Genomic DNA, 25,630 nt, shown 5'->3' on the forward strand with positions numbered 1-25,630 from the left:
TTACCAATGTCACATGCTCCACGTTATTGTTGTCGTACTATGTTGTTGTTAATACGCTCCCATTGCTATGACAATTAGTGCCAATTGAAAACTGAAATTCTCGGTAATATACAGAATGAAAGTTTAAAAGCTGTCCAGCAATGTTTTTCAAAAACAAGCATTAAAGAAAAAAAAACAATAAAGAAAATTTACTGTTAAATTCCTGCTAATCGATATGAAAGGCGACACGTACGCCTGTTTGCGGCCAGCGCGTGAATGCAAAATGCTATTTGTCCGAGCAACCAAATCGGTGGACACTCACACGCATACGCACACACATACACACACAGGCGTGCACGTGGCACGTTGCCGGCGCACATTAAATGAGACATGGCATGATGCCAGCAAATTGTCCGCATCAATTTGTTGCCGGTTCGGACAGGCGAACAGCGCATTTAACAACAGCGGCGAAATGGCTAAAATGTTGAAATTGCATTGAAATTGGCATGTGACGCAGCGCATAAATACTCGCACTTCGCCGCTGAAATGTGTTTTCTGTGTCAGCCTGTGGTTCTTGTCCTGCGGTGCGGCAATCGTTGGCGGCGGTGCCAACACAAGCAGCCGCACCAACACCGGCAGCGGTTGGTCGTGTTGGTGTCGTTCTGAATTGAGTTGAATTGAGGTTATGTGCCACATAATGGACTGGACGTGCATTTTAAACCAGCACACCACCACCACCATACCTGCTAATGCTAATGTGCAAGCGACTTCGCATAATAATATTTGTAACAACAACATGTATACTGTAATTAAAGGAAATCACTACCGTAGTGGCAACGCTGCTTAATGTAATGTGTGTGTCGTTTGGTTTATGACAGCGTGGCTATGTTATCAGCGCAGTTTAGTAACTTCTAGTTTTTGTAAATAGCTGTTGGACATACATTGAATACATCATTATCGTGTAAATCCTAAAACACTATTCTAACATTTAAATTGTATTGAGTTTACAGCACCCAGTAGGTAGTCGGAGATCATAAAAACTGTTTTTAGTTATAAATAACCAGCATGACTAGTTAAGTCGATTTAGCCTTGCCTATCTGTCTGTCTCTCCATTTGTATATACGCGAAATAGTCCCTCTTTTTTTAAGATATCGAAGAAAAATTGTGTACACTTCTTTTTTTCCCCAAGAAATTGCTAATATGTAGAAACCATTGATATCGAACATGTATAGCATATAACGGGTTTTTCAATGGGGACGATACAAAAGTAGACCGACAGGGACAGCAAACGACGCCATATTTTTTCTGCTCTTCTGACATTTCATTTCAGTAAAGTTTGCCATTTCATTGGGGAAAGATATACGATCCAAAAATGCGTTGAAATTATTAAAATTTACTACCGAAATTCAGAAAGGAAAAAAAGAACTGCTACAACAACCTTTGACAAGAACACTGTACCAGTACCTTTAAATATAACTCGTCATATTTTCTAACGAAACGGTGATCCATTTAGAGTTTCCTTACATTTTAAAGAAACACACATAAACTTAAAATTTAATAGCGAATGTTTATTATTATTCGAGAGAGCATTCTTTGGTATTTATTCTTTGAATCCATTGAATTCAATGTTCGATGATTCGTTCGAGCATTTTCACTAGTAAGTGGCGAATTACACGTCTGATGTTTTGCTCCAAGGTCTGAATCGAAGGGGGATTCCCACAGGAAAAAGTAAAACGGTGTGATATCACACGATCTTGGTGGCCAATCGACCGGCCCAAAACGTGAAATTATCTGCTTCCTGAAGTGGCAAATGTCGCCGAGATCACGAGCTTCAGTTTCAGGTATCAAATTGTAGATTATCATGGGTAGATAACGGTCAACATTGACGATTATGTTATCACCGACGTTCTTTTTGGAAAAAAAGGAATCTTTGATCCACCGGCCTACAAATCACTCCAAATCGTTGTTTTTTCTGGATAAAATAGCAGCTCTTGAATATCTTCAGATTGCTCTCTGTCCCAAATTTGGCAATTTTGCTTTTATACGTATACATACCCACTGAGCCAGAAATGGACCTCATCGCTGAACAAAATTTGGATCTCAGATACGGCTGCTATGGTTTCTTCACTGCTTTCGGACGTGGTCTATTCGATCGAACATTATCCAATAATGAATGTTGGTACTCAAGATGGGTAATGGTGTTGCGAATAGTATGCTCAGTAGGCCGATTGGGTGACCATAAGTAGAGAAGCACCTCTTTACAGAAGGTAAATTTTCGTTATAAAGTTGAACAATACTGAATAAAAATAATAATAATAAACATGGCAGCTACGACTCACGCGTGATCTGTCAAAAAAGGCTATTGAAAAAGTATCTCTACTTTGGTCACCCGTTAAGTATGTGTTTTAACTTTCTTACTACAAGGAATATCATTATAATCTTTTATCAAATGATGAGTTTGTAATTTTCAGACAACCTTGCATCAGAAATGGCCTAAGTGGTGATATCGGAAGAGAAGACGTTGCACTACTTTCGTACTTTCTACTTTTGTACTTTCTCTAACCACATATACCTAAAATAAACATTTTGAAACTTGTTAGTTAATATCTCGCATATTTTAATATACAGCAATAAGTTGACATGTTGCGAGAAATATACGTTCTTCTAACTACTCAAAGAACTTTAAAAGTTCTGAATGGTTACTCGATGAAAACAAATAACAACAAAAATCATTATATTGGTCACAATGCTCATACGCTCTTGTGCCCTTATGTCCAATATAATATTTATTGTTCTCAATAGTTTGTTGTCATCAAATCACAATTTGGTCTAATAACGAATATTGAATTAACATGCAGCGTTGTCGTGTAGTTTTGAAGACACGTGAAATTATTTTTACGTCCTCAATATAACAAATTTAGAGAATATTTTATATTATGTTGTCCTAAGCCTGAAATTAGCCCTTCCTTACCAATTTAAATTGGTATTTAATTCATAAAAAGTAAAATTTAGTAAAAATATAATTAAATTTATTTTTGTTCTTTTCAGGTATTCAAATTCAAACAACCGTTTTTAGTGAAGTACTTAAGTATATAAATAATATATTAAGTAAGTGAACATTTCAAATTTATAATCATAGGCAGTTCTCAAAGTTCTCTAATACTATTGAAATCTGCAGAATTTATATGAAACATTATACGACAAAACAATCGATAAGATGCTAGTCTCACATGAAGCTTTCTAAACATACATGCCAAATACTTGTATATGTATATGTATGCATTTCTTTGATTTCATGCATACATACATACTTGTGTATGTACTTATAAATGAGCATACAAGTAAGTATTCAGCTCAGCAACCCCAGGGTATAATGAAAGCCATTCAAATATGATTATACGCTTGAGCGAATAAATATTTAAAGCAAATGAGTTTACGTTGATTTATAATATACATACATATTTTATAAATATGTAACATTACACACAAACAGTGGCTATGAAAAAGGCTTATGCATTCTTTAAAATTTAAAATTTCATTTCCTAGGACATTACTCATACGCCCTGTTGAACACATTTTATTTGCTTTTAACTGATTTACATGTAGAAAAATAAGAGTTTTTATATATTTTTAAGCAAAAAAGAGTTAGTCAGAGACAAAATGCAAAGCAAACGTTTTATGTTAGTTGTTAAAATATTCGAAAAAGTATTCATATTATCTATTACATGCTCAGGATAGTTTACAAGTAAATAAATATTTTGCGGCTTAATTATTTCTACTAGAAGATAATGTAATCTGCGTATATAAAATATTGCAAACACTACCGGCACTCACCTTTCTGACTCTTAGAATTGGACTCGAAAAAATAAATTGTGCTGATCGGCGATCGCGATATTGTATCTATGCGCACGGATATAGAACAAAAAAGCCCGGGCGCCGTCCGTCGGTCCCTTTTGTTAATTGTGTCCGGTGTCCTCGTGTGTGGTGTATATGATGCAGGTGTGTTGAGTGTGAGGTGTGGATGATGAATATGGTGTATGTAGATGTGTTGAGTATGATGTGTGGATGATATGGATGGAGTGAAGGTGGCTCATTTAACCACTGCGATTTAGAGAAACCTTTACGCTTTAAGGTTAAGCGTCCAAAAAATGTTTTCTTAATTGATTTAAAAAATTAATAGCTTTTATCAACAGCTTTTAGTTCCTTAGAAATCCAAAATCAATTTTAATAGTAGATAATTGAGGAATTTAGCTCGTAATCGCTTGGATTGTTCAGAATGAAACAAAAATCCGCTTAGGTCAGGATCTATAACAGCTTTTCAACGATAACTGGAAGGTATCGAACCCAAAGCAGAGCTCTCTTCTTCTTTTTAACGAAACGGGAGGCAAAAGTGATGGCGAGTGTTCAACACGCAATAAACTGCGATTGGGTCAAAGAAAGTAGAGCTCGAAAAAATCAGATGTTTTAAAACCCATAAAGCACATTTTTTAACCAGAGCCATGATTAGAAGTTCTGAATGCTGAAAAAAGTGCCAGAATCGTTCAAATGAGAAAAGACTCATTGCTCGATGTATAACATTACAAGATAAAATTTAGCTTCTAGAACATCATATGAAAAAAGTTAATGAAGATACTGATTGAAACCAAAGACAAAAGCAATATCGGATGTCTGGCTAAGTATTTCGGATTTTAATCTAAGCTTTGAGATATTAAAACCTTGATCTCGGAAGGTCGATACAATCAAATTGCCATATCAGCCCTTCCACCTTGTCTTCATGGAATACGCTTCTATAACTGGCATCTGATAAGATACTTAACCTTATCGCGTCTCTTGGTATACACTATGTGCCGCAGCTTCTTCGCAATCACGACAAGATTTTTTGGTATATACTTTGGGCTCATAAATCTCTTGGTATCCGCTTTGGTCCTCGTCTTCTTCACTTGTACTAATGATATCTACGATTCTTTCCCTTATCCACTTTGTATCTCGATGTATGGCATTACAAGAGCAAATATACTTGTATTTTCCTTAATTCCTTATTCCATATTTTATAAAAGTGGTTTGTGAAATTTTCTTTCTACTGAGGAATAATAATAGGTTCATATATGTATATATTCTCAATATCAGAAAAATCTTCTCAAAAGGGGTAAAGTCGCAGAATGTGTGAAGGCATTTGCATTATTTTTCGTGCCGCCTCATTAAAGCTTTTTGTCAAAGGTATCTCACTGGTGAATCTATTAAACAGCCCGAAAAAATTAAAAGAAAATATTGCTTCTTTGAATTTATCAACAAATTCTAGTTAATTTGGGCGCGCTGAATTCAAATCTGTAATCAGTTTGTCTCTATCAGCTCTAGTTTTCATAATATAGCTTTTTTATACCCTCCACATAACTTATGGCCTGAAAAAAAATAAAAAAAATATTAGCAAATATTTAGATTTGACGCTCATAATAGCAATGAAACACTAGTTTACTTTTCTTCTGGTTAATATAGCATAAGCTATCTTCAAACCATCACTTATTGCTTTGCAGGCATTTTTATTGCACATCTATGACTGTATTTTATCAGCATTCCTCTATCAGCTTATTGCACAGAAATGCTATTTCAGCTTAATCACCCGTAATGATTTCCTACGCAGCAACTGATTTCGATAAGGAATTCATTGATTTCTTTTGGGAATAGTTGCATGAATATTTATGCAGCAATTTATTGCTGAAGCAGAGCAATCAATGCATTGTGTTGTGCGCAAGCGAGTGCTTATTTATTTTCTAACATTTTTATTGCTTTGCTACTGTTACAATACACAAACATATAGCATAGTATCATCAAACAAACACAATGTGTTCATATTTACTTTATTTCTCCATTTTCTTGATGTTTGTAAATTTATTTGCGCTTAAGTATACATACATACATATGTATATTCATTATCTTTTTAAATTTCCTTAGCGAGATATTGCCTTTGTTTCAGCGTCTTTGCGCGTCAGCAGTTCAAACTAAATTACAAGCAAATGGAATTTGAATTGAAAGGAAAAAAAGCTCATTTGTTTCGTGGTTGACTGCTTGGCTTACAAAGGCGTTGAAATTAGTTTGTATGGACTTATGTGCGTATTTTTATTGTTGCGTATTTTTATGTCTTCCCGTATGCAGGCAGTAGGCGATTAGGCAAGCAGGGCGGCATTCACTGTAATGTGTTTAAAATCGCTTAAATTGGCATTTAGCCTTAAATGCTGTCGCTTTTGCTGACAATTCCCTCAAGGGCGGCTTTAAGATAAATGGCTATGCCGATATGTGGTGGCATATAAAAGCACGCACACACACATGTGCATATATACATTATGAACGCTACTTATGCTGACGCTTGGCTGGTGTGTGTGGTACTTTTATTGCAGATATGTCAACATGTGAATGTGTGTGCGCAAGTGATTTACATGATGTTTTCGTGCTTGTATGTATTTGTGTGAATGTGCTTTGTTTCATATTATAAACTTCTCCTCCGCAAACTTTTGGTGTGTGGTTTGTTTGAGTATTATTACTTTGACTTTATACAGTGACTATCAATATTGAACGAAATTTGGAAGTAAAAATATTTGAGTAAAATGGTTTGAATTAAAAATTTTTATGAAGCTTTCTGAAAGTGTTGATATGAAAAATATTGTACATCGCTAAGAAATTTACAAATTTTTTGGAAAGAAATATTTTAAAATCGACAATGGCGACGCCATTTCTGGTGAAGGTGAAGGAAACAAAACTGAAAGTTGGATTCTTTGCAGACATTTTTACAAAAAAATTTAAATTTCGAGAACTTTTTTTTTTAATAATTGTAATCGAAAAAAGATCATTCGTACAACCCCTTAAGAATTGTATCTCAAAGTCCTGTATAATATTTCGTGAAGATCGATTGAGTAGTTCTGAAAAAATCTTACCAACCGAATTGAAAAACTCATTTAAAGATGCCGTACTTAGCAGCCACAAGTTCGGAAGGCTTCCGAAACTATTCCTACGATTATTTTGAAAATTGAACACAATATTCTAGAGGTGTTGTACAATTTAATAAAACAATACAAAAAATTTGATCTGTTGAAACCATTAAACCCGTGTAACCCCTTAAGCTAATATAGGCAAAAAAAGGGTAAATGAAAAACGGGTTTCGATTTTACAGTTGTTTTTTTTTTTTTTTTTTGTTTGAGAAAAATTTATCTAAGTCAATACATTAAATTATCTTGAATTTCCTTTGAAAAGATTGCTCAGCTTTTAATGCAACACTTTTTAGCGCAGAGGTCACATCTTGGAACACCAACAACTTCACTGAAATATTAATTATTATTAAGACACTAGTAGATGTCCTAGTTCTAAGAGCTATAGAAGAGTTACAGGCACATCTATTCTATTAATACTGAGACTACAACCATCTTCTTTTCAAACCGCAATTTTTTAGCAAAGACACACACCTAAATGAGTGAGACTTCATTTATTTTATAAAAATAATCATACCTTAAAATACGAAAGCATGATAATTAGATATGTATTATTCATTTGCGTTTAATATTTTACACATTTCAGTAATAACCTTCAGTTCAATCTTTCAAAAATATATATTGAAATTTTACAAAATTCATCAAAGTTCTACACCAAAAATCTGGTAAATGCAATGCTAAACTGCAAATATAAATAGGATCCGTTGGCATTATTGGGCGGCCTTATTATTGATGTTGTTGTTGTATCATATATATGTACATCGATTAGTTGAGCACGAGAGCCATTCATCTTTAGTGGAACCATAGATAAATGGTTGGTGACAAATTTAGTTTGATAAATGAATTCAATGTTAAGATTTGGACCCTAAGGTCTCAAGAGATAAAGCGAGCTCTACATATCTTCAATAGATAAGATCCAACTTTTACAACATCATATGAAAAAAGTCAATGAAGATGTTGATTGAAGTCAAATACTTAAAATTACAAAGTGGGATATGTGGTTACAGTAGATTTCATATGGTTCGACATGTTCTTCCGAGAATCTCCAGTTGTTATTTTTAATAAAATATTCTAGCATATACCTTAGTGCTTTAAGGTGTATGTTACTTCATTGGTCAGAGCCATAAAATGAAGTGATGGAGTGGAGGAGTATTTCGAATTATAAACTTAAGCTCCGAGATGTTTAAGCCTTGATCTCAGTAAGTCGATAAAATCAGAATGGAACAACAGCTACTTCGCTCTCACCGAAACCTCTTCTACAACTGACGCCCGTTAAGATTCTTAACTTTTTTGCGTGGCCGCGACTAAATCTTTTGGTATCCACTTTGTTGGAAAGACCACTTGGGATCCACTTTGGGTATCATGTTCTTTGAAACAGCTTCTATAACTGGCATTCGGTAAAATTCTGAACTTCAATGCGTAGTCGCGACTAAATCCACTTTGTGCCTCATCTTCTTGAAACCAGCTTCTATAACTGGCACCCGGAAAAAATATCTGCATTATTGCTCGACCGCGACTAGAACTTTTTGTATCTACTTTGGCCCTCATCTTCTTCTCTTCTACTATCCGTATCTAAGATTCTTTACCTTATAGCGAAGCCGCGGCTGGGTTGAGATTCACTAAAAGGTTATCGCAACTTCGCTATAACCAGTGCCACCCGAGCGCAAGCCAAGCTACATGGAAGCCTAGTAGTAGAACGTCCGACGGGCATCGGGTTCCGAGCAGTTCTCATTCTACTGATAGCAGGGCTGAAATTTTATTACTGTAAGTTCATAAACAATTCCCCGCACATTTTTCCAACGCACTGTATACTCCTCTGCACACTCCCATTACTGTTACTTTGTAGCACTTTGTGCTTTCTGCGCGATTTGTGCTGTTCGTTTGCGTATTTTGCTGACTGCTGCTCGCCAAGCGTCGCGTTTGCGTTTCGCATTTAAAAGACGTTCAACGGCATTTCATGAGTTGCCTCAAGGGATTCATTTCGGTGCGAAACATAATTATTTTTGTGGCAAAATTACGGCTCATAAATTAAAATTGTATTACCGAAACAGTCGAATTCCCGTCGACGCAGTTCGGCTGTGCGACGAAGTGGAAGCAATCTCGACTGGAATCAGTACAGCACAGCTGCGTTGTACGGCGGCGAGAGGTGGGTGGGGGGTATATAATATTAGCCTGGAGACTTTTGAGGAATTTTCACTTTGCTTTGATTGAGTGCGATTTGCGGAGCGAGCAGTCTGCCAGATTTACCGCAGCTCCGCAGTCAAAATCACTGTTTACATAACATACAATGTAACTGTGTATAAGTGTGTGCATGTATGCATGTGTGCGTTTTCATTGCTGTGGGAAATTACTTTATTAGCGAAAATAATACCAACGAGCGATAAAGCGATAAATAAAATATGGTCATAAAGACATTTGGTACATTTTAATGGGCTTTGAATGTCAAATGCCTAATACCATAGGGACTCCTTCAACGCTGCTGTGTTGGTATGCGTGTATATATTATTAAACAATCTGGCTTCAGCTGATTAATGCCAATAAATGCGCTGTCACTTTCGGTGGTATAAATAGCTTTTGAAAGATTCATTTCACGCCTTCGAAGAGTGTCAAGCGGCCAGAGACTAGGGAATTCGGCGAACGCTTTAATACAGTTAATTGATTAATCGAACTTGTTTGCGCTTGTTCTTGGTTTGTATGTGTGTGAATGTGTTTGTGAAACTGATACTAATTAAAGTTGAAGCGCTTTATATATGTACTATCTGTTAGCTGCTTTCAAGCACAAGTACCAATCTGCTCGCATATACGCAGAGTTACTTGAAAGTGTGTGTGCGTATGTCTCAGTGTTTATGTTTTTCTCATATTGACTTAAGCAATTCTTAGCTTAACAAAGTTTACTTAATGAATTAATGTTGCCGCAGAGAGTGCTCGTGTGACTCAAGTTTCAGTCAAGGCGTTGAAGGCGTTTCTCCTATACAGCTGTTGACAGCTACTTAGAAACGACACCTATTTTGAATTAAAGGATGTTATTTTCCAGTAAATCACGTAAATTTATTGTATTTTCACTTATTTTATTGCAAGCTATGTTAAACTTAAACTCGAATAGTAAAAATTTTGTTTAAAATTCGTTTTTATTTTGAAGATTTTAACAAAAACATCTGAAATCAACGATTTCAGTGCGACAACTAATCAGAAACGAAAATATTTGATCAATAAAAAATAATATTATTACAAACACTTGCTTACTTTCAGTTAGTATTTTGTTGGTTAGCTCTTTTACTTTAATATTGCTTCATATCGATTCCGACTTTTATAAGACTCTGACACCCCACCAATGGTGTAGCTTGCCATGCTGTTCTAATTTCACCACAAAGAACATACATATTTGGGATATTTTTGGTGCATATGGCTCTTTAACGTCACCAAGAAAAGTTCCATAGGGTTTAAGTGCGGTCTGGACGATTTACACTCCAAAACATTGATAGAATTTTTATTAAAAAACTTTTGTGTCAACTTAGACGTATGCTTTATCCTTATACAGGCAAATTTTCCTCAGCTCATGAAAACATAACATTTTTTAGGCTGTCGACGTATTTCTCCTTTTTAAAAATTCCATTAGTCTTATGTGTGCGTGGACCAACACTATTCCAGATAAAACATCCCCACACCATGATTGATCCTCCACCCTACTTAACTAAGCGTGGATCAAATTCTTGAATTAAGACGGCGAATATACCTTCGACCATCAGGACCTAAGCGATTAATTTTTGTTACAACGTTCCAAATGACATACCTCCGCTGATTTGTTGGCTAAGACCTATAAGAGTTGGCAAAGCCTACGCGTTGTTTCTATGAATTTTAGTCAGAAGTGGTTTCCTGCGTGCTGCCCAGCCGTGAAATCCAAATTCAACTAAATGCCGGGCAATTTTTTTTCTTGGATAGTTGGCCATTATATTTGTCTTGAATTTCACGCAGAATGTCAGTGGAACTCTTATTTTGGGTCTCCTTGGGAGATGGTATTAATTCTGCGGTCTATTTCTGTTGCAGTTTTTCGGGTTTTTGCAATATTCAAAATAGTTTTAAAAGTCTATATACTATGATTAAGGACATTCAAAACAATTTTTTTGAGCATTTGACCTTATTCGAAATTTCTTTGCACATCTTTCCAGACCGATAGAAGTCAAAAATGAAGCTCCGAAGGGTAGGTGTACAGCTGCAGCGCTTCCTCATTAAAAAACTGCTATAATACATTTTAATATATTTTAAACCACAACTTTGAAACACACCGTTACCAGAAATCAACAATGTTATTAACCAAATTAACACCTTAAGGAATTTTAATTCTTTCAACAACTGTTTCTAATTAGCTGTCGCACTTAATTCACCTTCTATATCCTAACGCATTTACTATTTGGGGAAAAAATAAAAGAACTTCAACCTAACAATTAAAAAACAGAGTGAATTTAGTAGTAAATAGAGTAACACGAACAACGCAAGACTTTTAGGAATATAAATAACGGTATATCAAAAACTTTAATTATTATACTCATCAGCCACCTGCAAAAAAGGGAGCGTTTCTAATTAGCTGTCAACAGCTGTACATCAGTATTTACTATGTAAATGTGTATGTTCGTTTCACACTTGTAGAAATAACAAACTTCTTGAGACAAATAGGAACTTTTGGTTTACACAAACTGTTAACGGTAATTGAATGCAAACTAGTATGTTCATTTATTTCACAAAAATAGATATAAGAAGATAATTTATTTAATTTTGTTTCAAGGCAATGAATTAATCGAAATTATTTGAATGAAAAATATAAGCAAGAAAAAAAAGAAAACAAGTTAACTAGAAAACTCTCCAGAAATAAAAATAAGTTTCTATACAAGCGCTTGATTTGGATAAAAAAGTTGACTCCGATCGTTATGTTTGTATGGTAGCTATATGATATAGTGGTACGATATCTGCGGTTTCGGCAAAAAAGAAGTTTCTTTGGAAACGAAGGACGTCTGCAAAATTTCGCTGCGATATCTAAAAATCTGACGGACTGGTTCACGTATATATAGCCAGACGGATATGGCCACATCGACTCAGCTCGTTATGCTGATACATACTAGTATATTTTATAGGATCTCAGACGTTTCTTTCTAGGTGTAATATGAAGCCATTGAAAACTCGCCTTAAGAGACCTCTGTTAATAAAGCAGTACTGAAAAATCGTCATGTTGATATAAGAAGGCAGAAACTTCAAAACTATTATGAATCGATCAAGACATTTCGTTCAGTATTTTGTGTATGAAGCGTGCCAATGCTGAATCTTTTGCATAAAACGGAAAATTCCCTCAGGGGTTAGCAAAACTTTATATTAAGTATCTTATCTATCCTTCTTTTATCTATTTTTGCCAATATCCCATATTATTAAGCTACATATATAACAAAATGTTCCATGGTTTTCATAAATTACCTCACATGCAATCAGCAATCAGATGCAGTAAAGTCAGCCGGATGTTCGAAATTCTTGAAAATGGTTATATGGGAGCCAGACCAAGTTTTCGCCCAACTGTATGTATTTTAGGCACACAGATAAACTGTTGTGAGTAAAACATATTCTGTAATTTTCATTGAGATAACTCAAATATTGGCCTATAAGTCACCAGGAAGTTCGAAAATCTTTATATTGGGTACATGGGGTCTCAGGGAAGCATTGACAAGGTTCTACTCATTTTTGATACATAAAATAACTATTGTCAAAAAAGGATGCTCACATATTGACCAATATTTTCGGTCAAAAGTCGATTATAGATACTGGTACAATCGGGCTTGAACAGCTTTGGTTGGATGTGGAAAATGTTTGGTCAAAAAGTGGCTTGTTGTGTGTACAGGAAATTGATATAAACAAATGGAATTTAAAATTGTACTGTATGGGAAGTAGGCGTGGTTGTACTCCGATTCCACACCTTTTCGTACCGGGAGCGAGGTATGTCAGAAGAATGCCACGGGCCAAATTTAGTCGAAATCGGTAGAGCGGGTCCCGAGATATGTTATTTCACCTAAAAGTGGACGGTGCCATGCCCATTTTCTAATTTTTACACCTGTCTCTGAATTATTTAGTCATTGATTTATCGCACGTTTAGTAGTTTTCAACAGTACCGTTATATGGACAGTGGACGGTGTTATATTCCGATTTCAACAATTTTTATAATTCTATAGGAGTTCTAAAGGGGTTTGTCGTGAACGAATTTTATTGTTGTATCTTCAGTGGTTCAGGTCATACATATGTATATTAAGGTGAATAGAGGGCAGACTCACGCCCACCTTTTCAAAAATTTTAGCTCACAGATGCCTGTTAGAACTGCGATCCCCTGTACCAAATAACAATTCTATAACTTATTATAGGCTTAGTGAAGGGTTTTTATAGGTTTCGATAAACAGCATTTTGTAGGCGTCGTAGTGGTCCGATTACGCCCATCTGCGAAATCCACCTTAAATTTTGCCAAGGAACATGTGTACCAAGTTCCATCAAAATATCTCAATATTTACTCAAGATGCAGCTTGCACGATTGGAGGAATGGACGAACGGACAGACAGCCAACCGAATTTCAACTTTGCTCGTCATCTTTATCTTTAGTTTTAGGCGATCCATACAACAGTTAGGTGAACACAACTATTATACTCTGTAGCAACATGTTGCTAGAGTATAAAAATTACCTCTCAATAAGAGCATATTGATCAAAGTAAATTTAGAGTTGAAACACTTTTTTAATGAAAATTATCTTATAAACATAACATGACTTTATCATAATCAATATTTGATATAAATGTTTAAGGTTATCTTCATGAGAATGCAAGGCTATAATTAAGTTTCTAACTTAATTCATCTGCAGGCGGAAAAATTCGTTAAATATATTTGGATGCTGAGTTGACGGCTTTTAGGCAGCCAAAACTGTAGTTTCGTTCCAGACGGTGTAGACGGGACTGAATGACTGTGTTTACCTTACGGTCACAGAATATTAGATACAAGTAGAAGGAATTATGCATATTATCACTTCAGATTACAATGTAAAATAATCTTTTACAAAATCTTACTATAAATTTATGTATATACTGGAAAAATAGTGTGCTACTTCTTTATATTGATTTTATGTGCGATAGAAAGTAATAAGTGCGCGCACTGCTCTTAAAATTAGTCATTAAAACTAGTAAGAGTTTGATAAATCCTGAACCACTTGCTCTAAATACCTCAAATTTGATGAAAAGCATAAAGTTTGGCTGTGTTTTGTATGTTCACGCATTAGAGCTTCCGTAATTATACCTTGAATTGGGCGAAAGGACATTAGGTTTGCCAAAAAATTTTTAACACCCATAAGATCCTTGAAGAACCTTTAAAGCACGTTTCTCAGTGCTTAAGATAACCAAAAAAATGGCACACATAATTTTTTCCCCAAGAAACCGCCAATATCGGAGCTCTATAGGATACAGCTATAGGTAGGTAGGTAGGAGTGCAGCCCTAGCGGGCCCAATTAGCACTTGATGTGCCATTTTGATACACTATTCGTAGAACCTCCTGTATCTGCTATTACGTTTCACCTTCTCTCTCAAACCATTTTGAGGTTTCGATGAAACTACTTATGTCTGATATGCTTTTAGTGGAAATCCATTCAAGGTTTGGTGCTTGATGGATTCCAAGTGTCTTGTGTCGGATCTGTGCTAGAACTGGGCATTCGCAGAGAATGTGGAAAATTGTTTCCTTGTTACCTGCTACTCCGCAGCCTTGGCAGATGACAGACCCATTTTGGACGCATGTTCCCCAAATGGCCAGTGCCCTGTTGTGGTAGCTGTTACTCTGAAGATGCTTTTTCTTGACCTATTTAATAAGTCGTTGGTTATTTTCCTGTCATATGTTGGCCATAATTGTTTAGTTATGACGCATTTTGTAATGTTTTTCCACCTGTTATTTGCAACTTGTTGAAATTGTCTATTGATCTCTCCTTTGATCGATCCTAGCGGGCTTGGTATTAGCTCCGCCTCGGATTCGTTGAGGAAAGCTCCTGTCTTTGCCAACTCGTCTGCTTTTTCGTTACCGAAAATGTTCCTGTGGCCGGAAACCCAGATCAAGTCTAGTTGGAGCTTGTCTTTTATTAAGCTTAGTGCTCTCTTGCAGTTGTCAACTATGCTGGAATTTGTCATGGGTGAAGACAAGGCCAGGAGCGCCGCCTGGCTATCCGTAAATATAGTTGCTTTATGTATATTCCCGTGGTTTTCTAATAGAACTTCGCAGGCTTTTTCTATGCCTAGTACTTCTGCTTGGAAGATGCTAGCCGAGTTCGGTAGCCGAGTTCGGTAGACGTATAGAGAGAGATATGCCTAGATCAGCGGAGAATATCCCCGTGCTTACTCCGCAGTCCATTTTGGACCCGTCGGTATAGACTAAGATGGTATCCTCCTCTCCTATTGAACCTCTTCTTCATTCTCGTCTAAATGGTATCCTCACCTGGAAATGTCTATTGAAATCCAGCTTGGGGTGTACTAATGGTGAGCTTGTTTAGGATTGCACTATGTCCATAGTTCTGCTGATTCCAACCTCCCAATTCTTTTATTCTTATCGCCGCAATAGCTGCCGTTTTGTGTATTAAAATGTCCATTGGTAGTTGATGCAGGATCACATTGAGCGCATCAGTCGCACATGACCTTATTGCACCAGGGACACCCGTACATTCTGCTCTTTGCATACCATTTAATTTTTTAATGTTGTATTGTTTTTTTAGCGCTGGCCACCATACCAGAGCTCCATATGTAAGTATAGGTCTTATGACAGCCGTATACATCCACATTATTGGTTTGAGGCCCCAATACTTGTTGACGATTCGCTTAGAAGTATAGTAGGCCATGGTTGCTTTGTTTATTCTTTTTTCTATATTTATTTTCCAGGACAGTTTGGTGTCAATCTCCACCCCCAAGTATTTAGCTGTGTGGGATTGTGAGTGTTGTACCGTTTAGTACCGGAAGTTGAAACTGAGGTATTTTGGTTCTGCTTGTGAATAGTCCTGTTTTGGATTTTTTTTTTTGTTGTGAATCAGTTCTGTTTTGGATACAGCTATACACATACAAACTAATTGACCAAAATCAAGAAAAAAATATATTTGTACATTCTTATTTTAAAATAAATGCTCCTGTTAAGGATATTATAGCTTACGGGCAGCCATAAATTATTAAATTATATTGTTGTGGGCAATGGTGTTGGCAGTCAATTAAGAACACATCAAGTGGAGTTTATATTTCGGTTAATGTCGAAATAATTTAGTTTTATTAATTCGACATTAACGAAATATAAATCCGTACTTGAAGCACACTTAATTGACTACCAACAGCGGTGCCCACAAAAATAATAAAAATTTGTATATATGTATACTCCAGACATTTCCATTTAAAACGCCACCATCAGCCATTATAAATACATTAATAAAAAAAATATAAATTCATACCACCGCACGAATTGTTTGCATTGCTTGAAAAGTAAGACGAATCCCTACCTCTACACGCACGTGCCCCATTCGGTCACTTGCACCACTTGCGCCGCTTGCGTCAATTAAGTGGCAGTTAATTAAAGTGCTGTGAATGCGTATTCCGTTTCGTTTGCCATTCCTTGCGCCTTTTCGACTTCTGCACACGTTTTGTTGCGCGCACTTCGCTCGCTTTACGGTTATTAACAAATCAACGCAACAACACGAAATACACGAAGTCTATGGTATGTATATGTATGGGTGGGTGTGTGTGCATATAAATGCTCGCAAGTATGTGCTAATGAAGTGCTTGTGTATATCGTTTTAATTACTTTAATACGACTTTATTGCCAATGAAATGCGGCTGACGCTGAATGGCGGAACGTGTACATTAGCACCAACAGCTGCGCACGCAACCACACATAAACACACATACTTACATGCACGCAAGAAAGGGGTTACTGCTGGCGTAGAGGCAAACAACTAAATATATCTGCAGTTTGGCGAGTGATTTATGCTGATTTGTGCGCGTAAAAAATGAAATAAATTTCCTATATCTTCGGTACACCTGTGCGTATGAGTAATTTGTGCGCTGAAGCAACACCTGCTAACGCAGCGCAGAGTTCAGTAGCGCAAAAGCATTTAAGCGCCACGAGTTGAGAGATGTTTAAAATTCACTCAATTTGACGTTGATAAAAACGCGTTTGGTGAGGAGGAAGTTTCAATATAGTCCCCTGCTGCGCCGTTTCTCCATCCATCTTCAGCTCGATCAACTTATGACCTGACCCCTAGTTAGTGAGTGTTGAGGTGTAGCGGAATAATAATGCATGCAAATGCTATGCAAACACCTGCCAAGTCGTATTTGTTTGCACAAACATGCAAGCGTACAAATTTACGGCAGGAAACTTGGTTGCGGTGAGATGCATAACTTTTCAAGAGCTTACAAGTACCCTGTAGGAAAAACTTTCTGAAAAAACTGCCCATAGTAATGAATGCTCTTTACAGCATGAAAAATGGGAGATTTTAGCGAAAAAAAATCTTGATGACTTCCTTTTAAAAAATAACGGATCTTTTGATGTAAGAATTTTTGATTGAATATTAAGTTTATTTTCTGATAATACAACCAAATAAGGAGGAAAAATAAATATTTTACAACAAAATAAATTACAGTATGGAGCATAAATAGCTTAATTTAGTCAAAATTGTGGAAAAAAAACCATTTTTCAAATAAATTTTGAGGTTATGGAAAAAAAAATCACACCAAAGGGTTAACTTACCCCAAATTTTGTGAATTTTTTTTTCTGAAAATAAAAATATAAAACCAAAAACTTGATTGTTTAAAATGTTTATATAAATTTTGAGGTTATGTGAAAAAATGGATTAATAAAAAAATTCTAGATCCTTTTATTATCTACAATTTTGCCATTCAAATCTTTCTCACAAAAACTTGTGTTTTCTGCAAATCGAGTTTAACAGTATTTTACCCTTAAAATCACAACCTTTCTTACACTTTCCAACCTCATATTGACCATAAAAGATTTTTTCCTTAATCTTGGTTATATTTTCTTTCTCTTCCAATGAGTTTGGTTCTACTTTTATTTATTTTTTACTTCAAATATTGTGGTTGTTGTTGTAACGGCAGAAAACTTTCATGAAGTAATTTCGAGTAATGGTGCTGAGTTGACAGTCTTTAGCTGGATAAAAATCAAAGCCCGTTCCAATTACTTAGACCGGACTGCCGTGAGAATGGAACTTCAAACATATTCGACCCTGTCCAACAACAAAACAGTTTTATAAAATTTTATACTATTTTTTCTTCTCAAACCAGTATTTTTCAAGTAAATTCCTCCATTTTTTCATATCCTTATCGTAGTATCGACGATATACACATATACACACTGCAACTGCGCAACGGGGCGTATAATTGCATCGCAAAGTTGATGCCTTGTCACTATTGTCTGATTATATGCGATTTCACACGCATACACACACACTTATAAGCAGCTGTGGAGCAGCGGAGTGACAGATGCATCCACAATCGTAAGCAGCCGAGTGCAGAGTTGCGTGCAAGCATGCAAAATTGATCGCCATCTTACACACTCGCAGCGAACTAAGGCGCAAATTATGCATCTCCACTGCCTTAAATTGGCATTTGGTTGCTTCGGTGCGGTGGCAGTGCATCAGCAGCTGGTGTTTGCCTTGTAAATGCCAGCAAATAGACTTACGAGTGCACAAGTTGCTTATGCGTGCCAATGTGGGTGGAGGGTGCAACCACCTATACATACATACGTACATATATTTATATACATATACATATGTTGGTTCATAGCGGGCTTTTGCTTGTTATTTCAACGCGTTAATACACAATGCAAGGCCCAAAGAAGCTGAGGGCTGCATTCTGGCACATTTGAACACCTCTGCACCTCTAGTGGCGTTATGGATGCATCTTCTGTTCATAAGTTATAGATGATAATATAGAGAGACATCAGTATTATACTTTTGCATATATATTCTTACGGCAAAGTACGCTTCAGTTTGTTTTGCATTTCCAATGTCAATTCACTGGTTAGTTTGTGATGACACTGATTATACTTTACTGCGATGTCAGTTTTCACTTGGAAAGTTTAGATGACTAGTTAATGGTTCTTTTTGGTTTGTCATTTATTATTGTGTTTTTAACTAACTTCAAAACGAAAAGTGCCTTCCATTTGACTCTCTGCGAATATAACGACTATTTCTTTTAAAGGAGAATTTATTTGGATTGGTACCATGTGAGTTGGACTACATTGAAAATTTATAATAAAGCGAGTATAAAGCAATCATCTCTCGCAAAATTTTTGTAATTGAACAAACGAACAGACAGAAATGTTCATAATAATTTGAAGGATATTTTCTTACAACTATGAACGAAAAACAGTAAGACATTCTTCATAATTTTAAAATTCTGAATTTATTCTTAAAAATCTCTGTCGCCCGTGTGATAGTAAATTCCCGTTGCCCTAAGACATTTATGCTAAAGCTTTCTCCAATCCTCGAAACAGTTCTTAAAGTCAATTTTGGGAATAGCATTCACATTTAAAGTCTTCAATTGACTCAAAACCATGTCCAGGGAGCGTACGTTTCAGTTTTCAGAAGTCACACGGAACTAAGTCAGCCGCATACGGTGGTTGCGACACGATATTGGTTGGAAATTTGATGAAAAACTCACAAAGAATCAATGTTGTGTGCGACGGTGCATTATCGTCTTTGCTAAAACCAAGAGTTGTGGACCTAAAATTCCGGCCTCTTTTTACGAAAAGTTTCAAGCAAACGACGCATAACTCTTTAATAGTATTTCTCGTTGACAGCTTGGCTAGTCGGAAGAAATTTGAAGTGCACCACACCCCGATAATCGAAGAAAATTGTCAGCACATCCTTGATTTTTAACCCACCTTGACGTGTTTTTTCGGCTTCAACGTATCTTTGCCACGATATTGGACCGAGTGATTATCTGTTTCCGGGTCGTAAGCATACAATCAAGACTCAACGCCAGTAATAATAAATTTCATGACATCCTTGTAGTCGGAAAGCATTGTTCCACGCACACTAACGTGACGCTACATTTGAAAAAAAAAATTGGGGTTTTTGAAACCAATAGAGCTTCTTTCACTTTATAATCTTTAAAAAGGGTTTTCACTGTTCCTTCCGATATTCCAACAATGCCAGTAAGATCTCTAACTGTTTATCTTTGTCTCGATTCTCAAGCACCAATTCCTTTATTTTATTGACGTGTTGATCAGCAGTTGATGTTGATGACCGTCGTGGACGTGGTTCGTCGGCAACGCGTTCTCGGCCCTCTTTGAATAATTAGTACCAATCAAAAACACTTACTCGCGACAAACAATTATCTTCCAAGGCCTTTTCAATATACGAAATCTGGAGATAATCTGCAGATCTTTCACATAAATGTATCTTTTAAACCAAAACAATATGATATTTAGGCTACTAAAAGAGGATAAATGCAGTTTGCAAGGCATTTTTCCAAGATGTAGACCGAAATAACCTCAGGTATCAAAGCGGAACATTAAACTTTTATCAAATTTGTTAAGGGGGCTAGATTCGATGAAGATTTGTCAACCGGAACGTTTCCCATTTTTACAAAAGGAGGGACTTGAATATTTCTTGCTAATAACTAGTTCAAAGGTATTTTTATACACTGGATCAAAACCATTTCTCAATCGGACAAGAGATGGTTTTTGACAAGTACTTACCGGTCTAGTAGCCTAGATATACAGCACTAGAACGCAAGAGAACAACGGTGTACCAAATACTTTGCAGACTGTTGAAAATGGGACAAGGCTGGCTTCCTAGCAAGCAAATTAACTTTGGAGTTTTCAGAACATCTTCTCTAACTCAAGACAGCACATGACTAGCCCTTTTATCGATCTCACTTTAAAAACAAACAAGTAAGGAAGGGCTAAGTTCGGGTGTCACCGAACATTTTATACTCTCGCATGATGAAGTAATAATCGGGATTTCATTATCAGTCATTTACATATTTTTCAAATACCGTATTTTTGTAAAGTTTTATTCCGCTATCATCATTGGTTCCTAATGTATATACTCGTATTATACAGAAAAGGCATCAGATGAAATTCAAAATAGCGTTATATTGGAAGAAGGCGTGGTTGTGAACCGACTTCACCCATATTTCGTACATGTCATCAGGGTGTTAAGAAAATATTATATACCGAATTTCATTGAAATCGGTTGAGTAGTTCCTGAGATATGGTTTTTGGTCCATAAGTGGGCGAGGCCACACCCATTTTCAATTTTTAAAAAACGCCTGGGTGCAGCTTCCTTCTGCAATTTCTTCCGTAAAATTTAGTGTTTCTGACGTTTTTTGTTAGTCCGTTAACGCACTTTTACTCCATAGAGTTTGGTTGACATAGCATAGTAGTTTCCGAGATATGTACAAAAAACTTAGTAAGGGGCGGGGCCACGCCCACTTTTCCAAAAAAAATACGTCTGCAATGCCTCTCCCTAATGCGATCCTTTGTGCCAAATATCACTTTAATATCTTTATTTATGGCTTAATTATGACACTTTATAGGATCACGGTTTTCGCCATTTTGTGGGCGTGGCAGTAGGCCGATTTTGCCCATCTTCGAACTTAACCTTTTTATGGAGCCAAAAAATACGTGTACCAAGTTTCATCATGATATCTCAATTTTTACTCAAGTTACAGCTTGCACGGACGGACGGACAGACGGACGGACGGACAGACAGACCTCCGGATTTCGACTCTACTCGTTATCCTGATCACTTTGGTATATATAACCCTATATCTGACTCTTTTAGTTTTAGGACTTACAAACAACCGTTATGTGAACAAAACTATAATACTCTCCTTAGCAACTTTGTTGCGAGAGTATAAAAACATTAACGTCAGCTCGATATGTACACTTTATAAAGTCTCCGACGTTTCCTTCTGGATGTTCTAAACGATATACATATATTTACTTAACATGCATACCTTGTTCAGGGCATAAAACAAATAAAATAGGCATCAACCTTTCCAAAATATTTTTTAATCCAGGGTTACTTAACAAATTCGGTTCAGTGTCAGCCTTGACTTTCATATGTGATAAATATTCATTTCAATTGAAGTGAAAAATGCCTCACATACGCCAAAGCAACTAATGCAGTCCTACGGGGAATGTCAAAAACAGACAGAAAGCAGCTGTCCATGAAAAAAAGTAACAGTCAGCCACACTCTCAAACTAGTGCATTTGCGACAATACATTAACTGAGAGCACTCACTCGAATGCCGATGTTGCTCGGCCCCGCCATTGCCTGCTGTTGATGGCGAGCAACGCAATTATTTATTCGTTTGCTGCTATTTGCAAAACGTGCTGGGCAAAACAACTCGCTCCCCATCACCCTTTTGGGCACGCTTGACGCGACATACGCTCGATGACGCCTCCACTACCGTTAAACGAGTATGACTGCTGTGTCAATGTCAATGCCGTCACCGGAGCTGCCCCCAAGGCATTGCGCATAGCAAATGACACACCGCAACACAGCGACGAGTTACGCAAAAAATACAAAAACAACATGCCACAATATTACAACAAGGTAGTGTGAGTGAAAATAGATGTGTGTGTGTGTGTGTATGTGTGTGTGTGTGGGCGCGCGTGTGGAGAATGAATGCACTAGGCCATATAATGGCGGGTCTAGCCATAAAATGTAGTGAACCCAGGACCTCACAGCGCGAACTCCGACGAGCGACGACAGCTTTCAGCTATTTGAGAGCAGATTTTTTCTTTGTTTGCGTTTGTGGCTGCTGTTATTATTACGAAATTATCTACAAAATGTGAAAGTGTGGTGACGAGGGCGGTCTACGGGGTTGTATATTTGTCAACACACACACCTACATATACACACATTTGGCATTGCAGCCATGTCTAGGCGCAGTTTATCTTATTGCCATCACTGTATTGGCTGCCACATTCACGCTACTGTTACCATCATCCCTGCCGTCGCCGCCGCCGCCACCACCATTGCCTGCGTTGTTTGCGAGCGCGTAGAAGCGTGTCAATGTGGCATTTAGTTATGCTTCGCAGCTCGTCAGCCTCGGGGAATGCCTGAAGGCTGACGACATTATGTGCACTAAGCATATTTAATGCTCCACACATACACACACCGTTATGTTTATATGTACATTCTCGAACAATTTGACAGTGTTTGCTCGCATCCAGACAACACGCGACAAATATATGTATATATGGCAGTAATCGTGATGTGACTGGAATTAATTTTGATGGGTGACAAGGAGTGCTGTCTCAGCTCCAGCTGATAATACCGCTATCACTTCAATTTTAGACAGCCGCGTATGTTTGCGATATGCTTAGAACAAATGAAGAGTGTTTCTTGGGATTTTAATATTATAGCCTTTTTATATTTGCTTTTTGTTGTTCTTTCGCAATATTTAAATAAAACTCATAAAAGTAGGGAAAAATCGCAAATTCCAGCGAGCATTTTGAATAAACGGTTCATTTTATTGTGAATAAAATGCTTGACCCCAATTCCGCCATGCTAGATATATTCTAATTTCATTTGAATTTATTTAGTATTAAAAGCACGATAGCCATAAGAGTGATGTATGAAAATAAAACAGTAATAACTTTGCTGACAAGTTAGGATTGTAAGAAACATAAAAGTTAAAATGAGATTTTGGTCAAAACTTGAGACGCCTTCTATCTAATAAATTATTTAAATAAAAGGAACACATTTAGTCGAACCGATACTTATTTTTTTTGTTGTTATAGTACATATTATGTTATAGAAAAATTTGTCGGTCTTACTAAAACATTTTAGACACCAAACCGATATATTCGGCATAAAGAAAGCCAGAGATGTGAAAATCCTTATATGTATGTACATATGTATATAGTGTGTAGAGACTGTATGGAGACCATGTCTGGAATGACTTCGTTTACTGTTAGCATCAAATTAAGAGAAACCAAATAAGTTTATAGAATTTTGTTAAAGTCTCTTACATATACGATACACATATGTGACAAAAAAGTACACGGAAATTGTAAATAAATCACAAATTGTTTAATTATTCATCAATATATATTTTGTCGTCTGAAATAAATCCCCATCAGATGTAATACAATTATGCCAATAATTTTTCCAGTCGTCAAAACACTTTTCATAAGCATTTTTTGGTATGGCCTTCAGCTCCTTCAGCGAATTTTGTTTTATCTCTTCGATCGACTGAAAGTGGGTTCCATTCCGATGAATGTTGATTTTTTTACGTGTCAAACTCATAAACCCATTGTCTTATCAGCAGTTATAATGCTCTCCATGTCCAAAGAGATCTGTTTACGGTACTCTTTTTGAAAAAAAAATCAGCTTTATCGGGACAAGCCGAGCAAGAACGTGTTTCATACCCAAAATATCTACCAAAATCATTCAAACGGACTGGCGAGAGATCCCGAACTCTTTTGTCATATCTCGTACACTTGCCTGATGATTTTCAAGCACGATATTATTCACTTTTTTTAATATTTTCATCAGTTGAACAGGTCGAAGGTCGTCCTGGCATGCCTTCAGGCTTTCTAAACTACAGATTGAGCAATATGTACACTATATGATCAAAATTGATCCGGATTGACAAAAGAAAACTCCATTTTTAACAATTCTTTATTATTGCCCACAAAAGATACTCCTTTCGAGACAGTACAAAAGTACCAAAGCTTACTTATTTTCCATACTCTTGTTACAAGACTTGGCGGGAATAGTCTCCAATGCATCATCGGTATCTGTGGTGCACTAAGGACAACCCCAATAATAGAATCTAATGCTATTCTATATGTTACACCTATAGCTGTTAGGTCCTTGGCGGCGAAGACTACAATTCGACTTAGGAAAGCTGGGTATATAAGTATCCCCAAGCTGAAACACTCTGAAATCTCTAATGCGTCGATTACATTCCCAACAATCTAGATAATTTCCTCACAGAACCTTCTCCTGGCGGTTTCTGCTTAACTCACGTAGCTACGAGGGACTTATGGGAGAGCCTTTCATGGATGGATCAAAGTTAAGATGGAAAGTTGGGGCGCAGTCTTCTGGCGGTAGCTCGCCATCAAATCTATTTTCAGTTTATCAGACTACTTTAGCGTTTTTCAATTGGATATGGCTGCCATCAAGGTAGCGGTAGATGCAGTGCTCCGAAGAGCAGCTTTCTTTAGAGAGATATGCGTGGACTTCGATAGCTGAGTCGCTATACTGGCTTTCTGGCTTTGAGTTCGCTGACTGTGCGTTCAAAACTAATCAAGAAGTGCATGACCTCATTAGAAATAACATCAAGGTTCATCCATATTATTCTATATTATAGCCAATCTCTCCAATAGGTTTACAGGCGGTGCTGCAAAATATTCTGTCAGACGTTCTTTACCAAAGCTGTATGGAGGAAGGCGAGGTGGAATCATTTCGTCACTTCGTCTTCTACTACCCGGCTTTTCAAAAACTGACATTGAAATATCTCGTTAAATACACCTTTAGCAAACATAGCGAAGCAGTTGGGATTGAAATTAACCGCCTTGAAAAATTTTTGGTAAGGTCGAAACCCTGTCTCGATTTAGAAGGAGCTGATGATCCACTTTTAAGAGTTTATGGCTAACGAAAA

The sequence above is a fragment of the Bactrocera tryoni genome, chromosome 1 (genome assembly GCF_016617805.1).
Source record: "Bactrocera tryoni isolate S06 chromosome 1, CSIRO_BtryS06_freeze2, whole genome shotgun sequence".
NCBI classification, from domain to species: Eukaryota; Metazoa; Arthropoda; class Insecta; order Diptera; family Tephritidae; genus Bactrocera; species Bactrocera tryoni.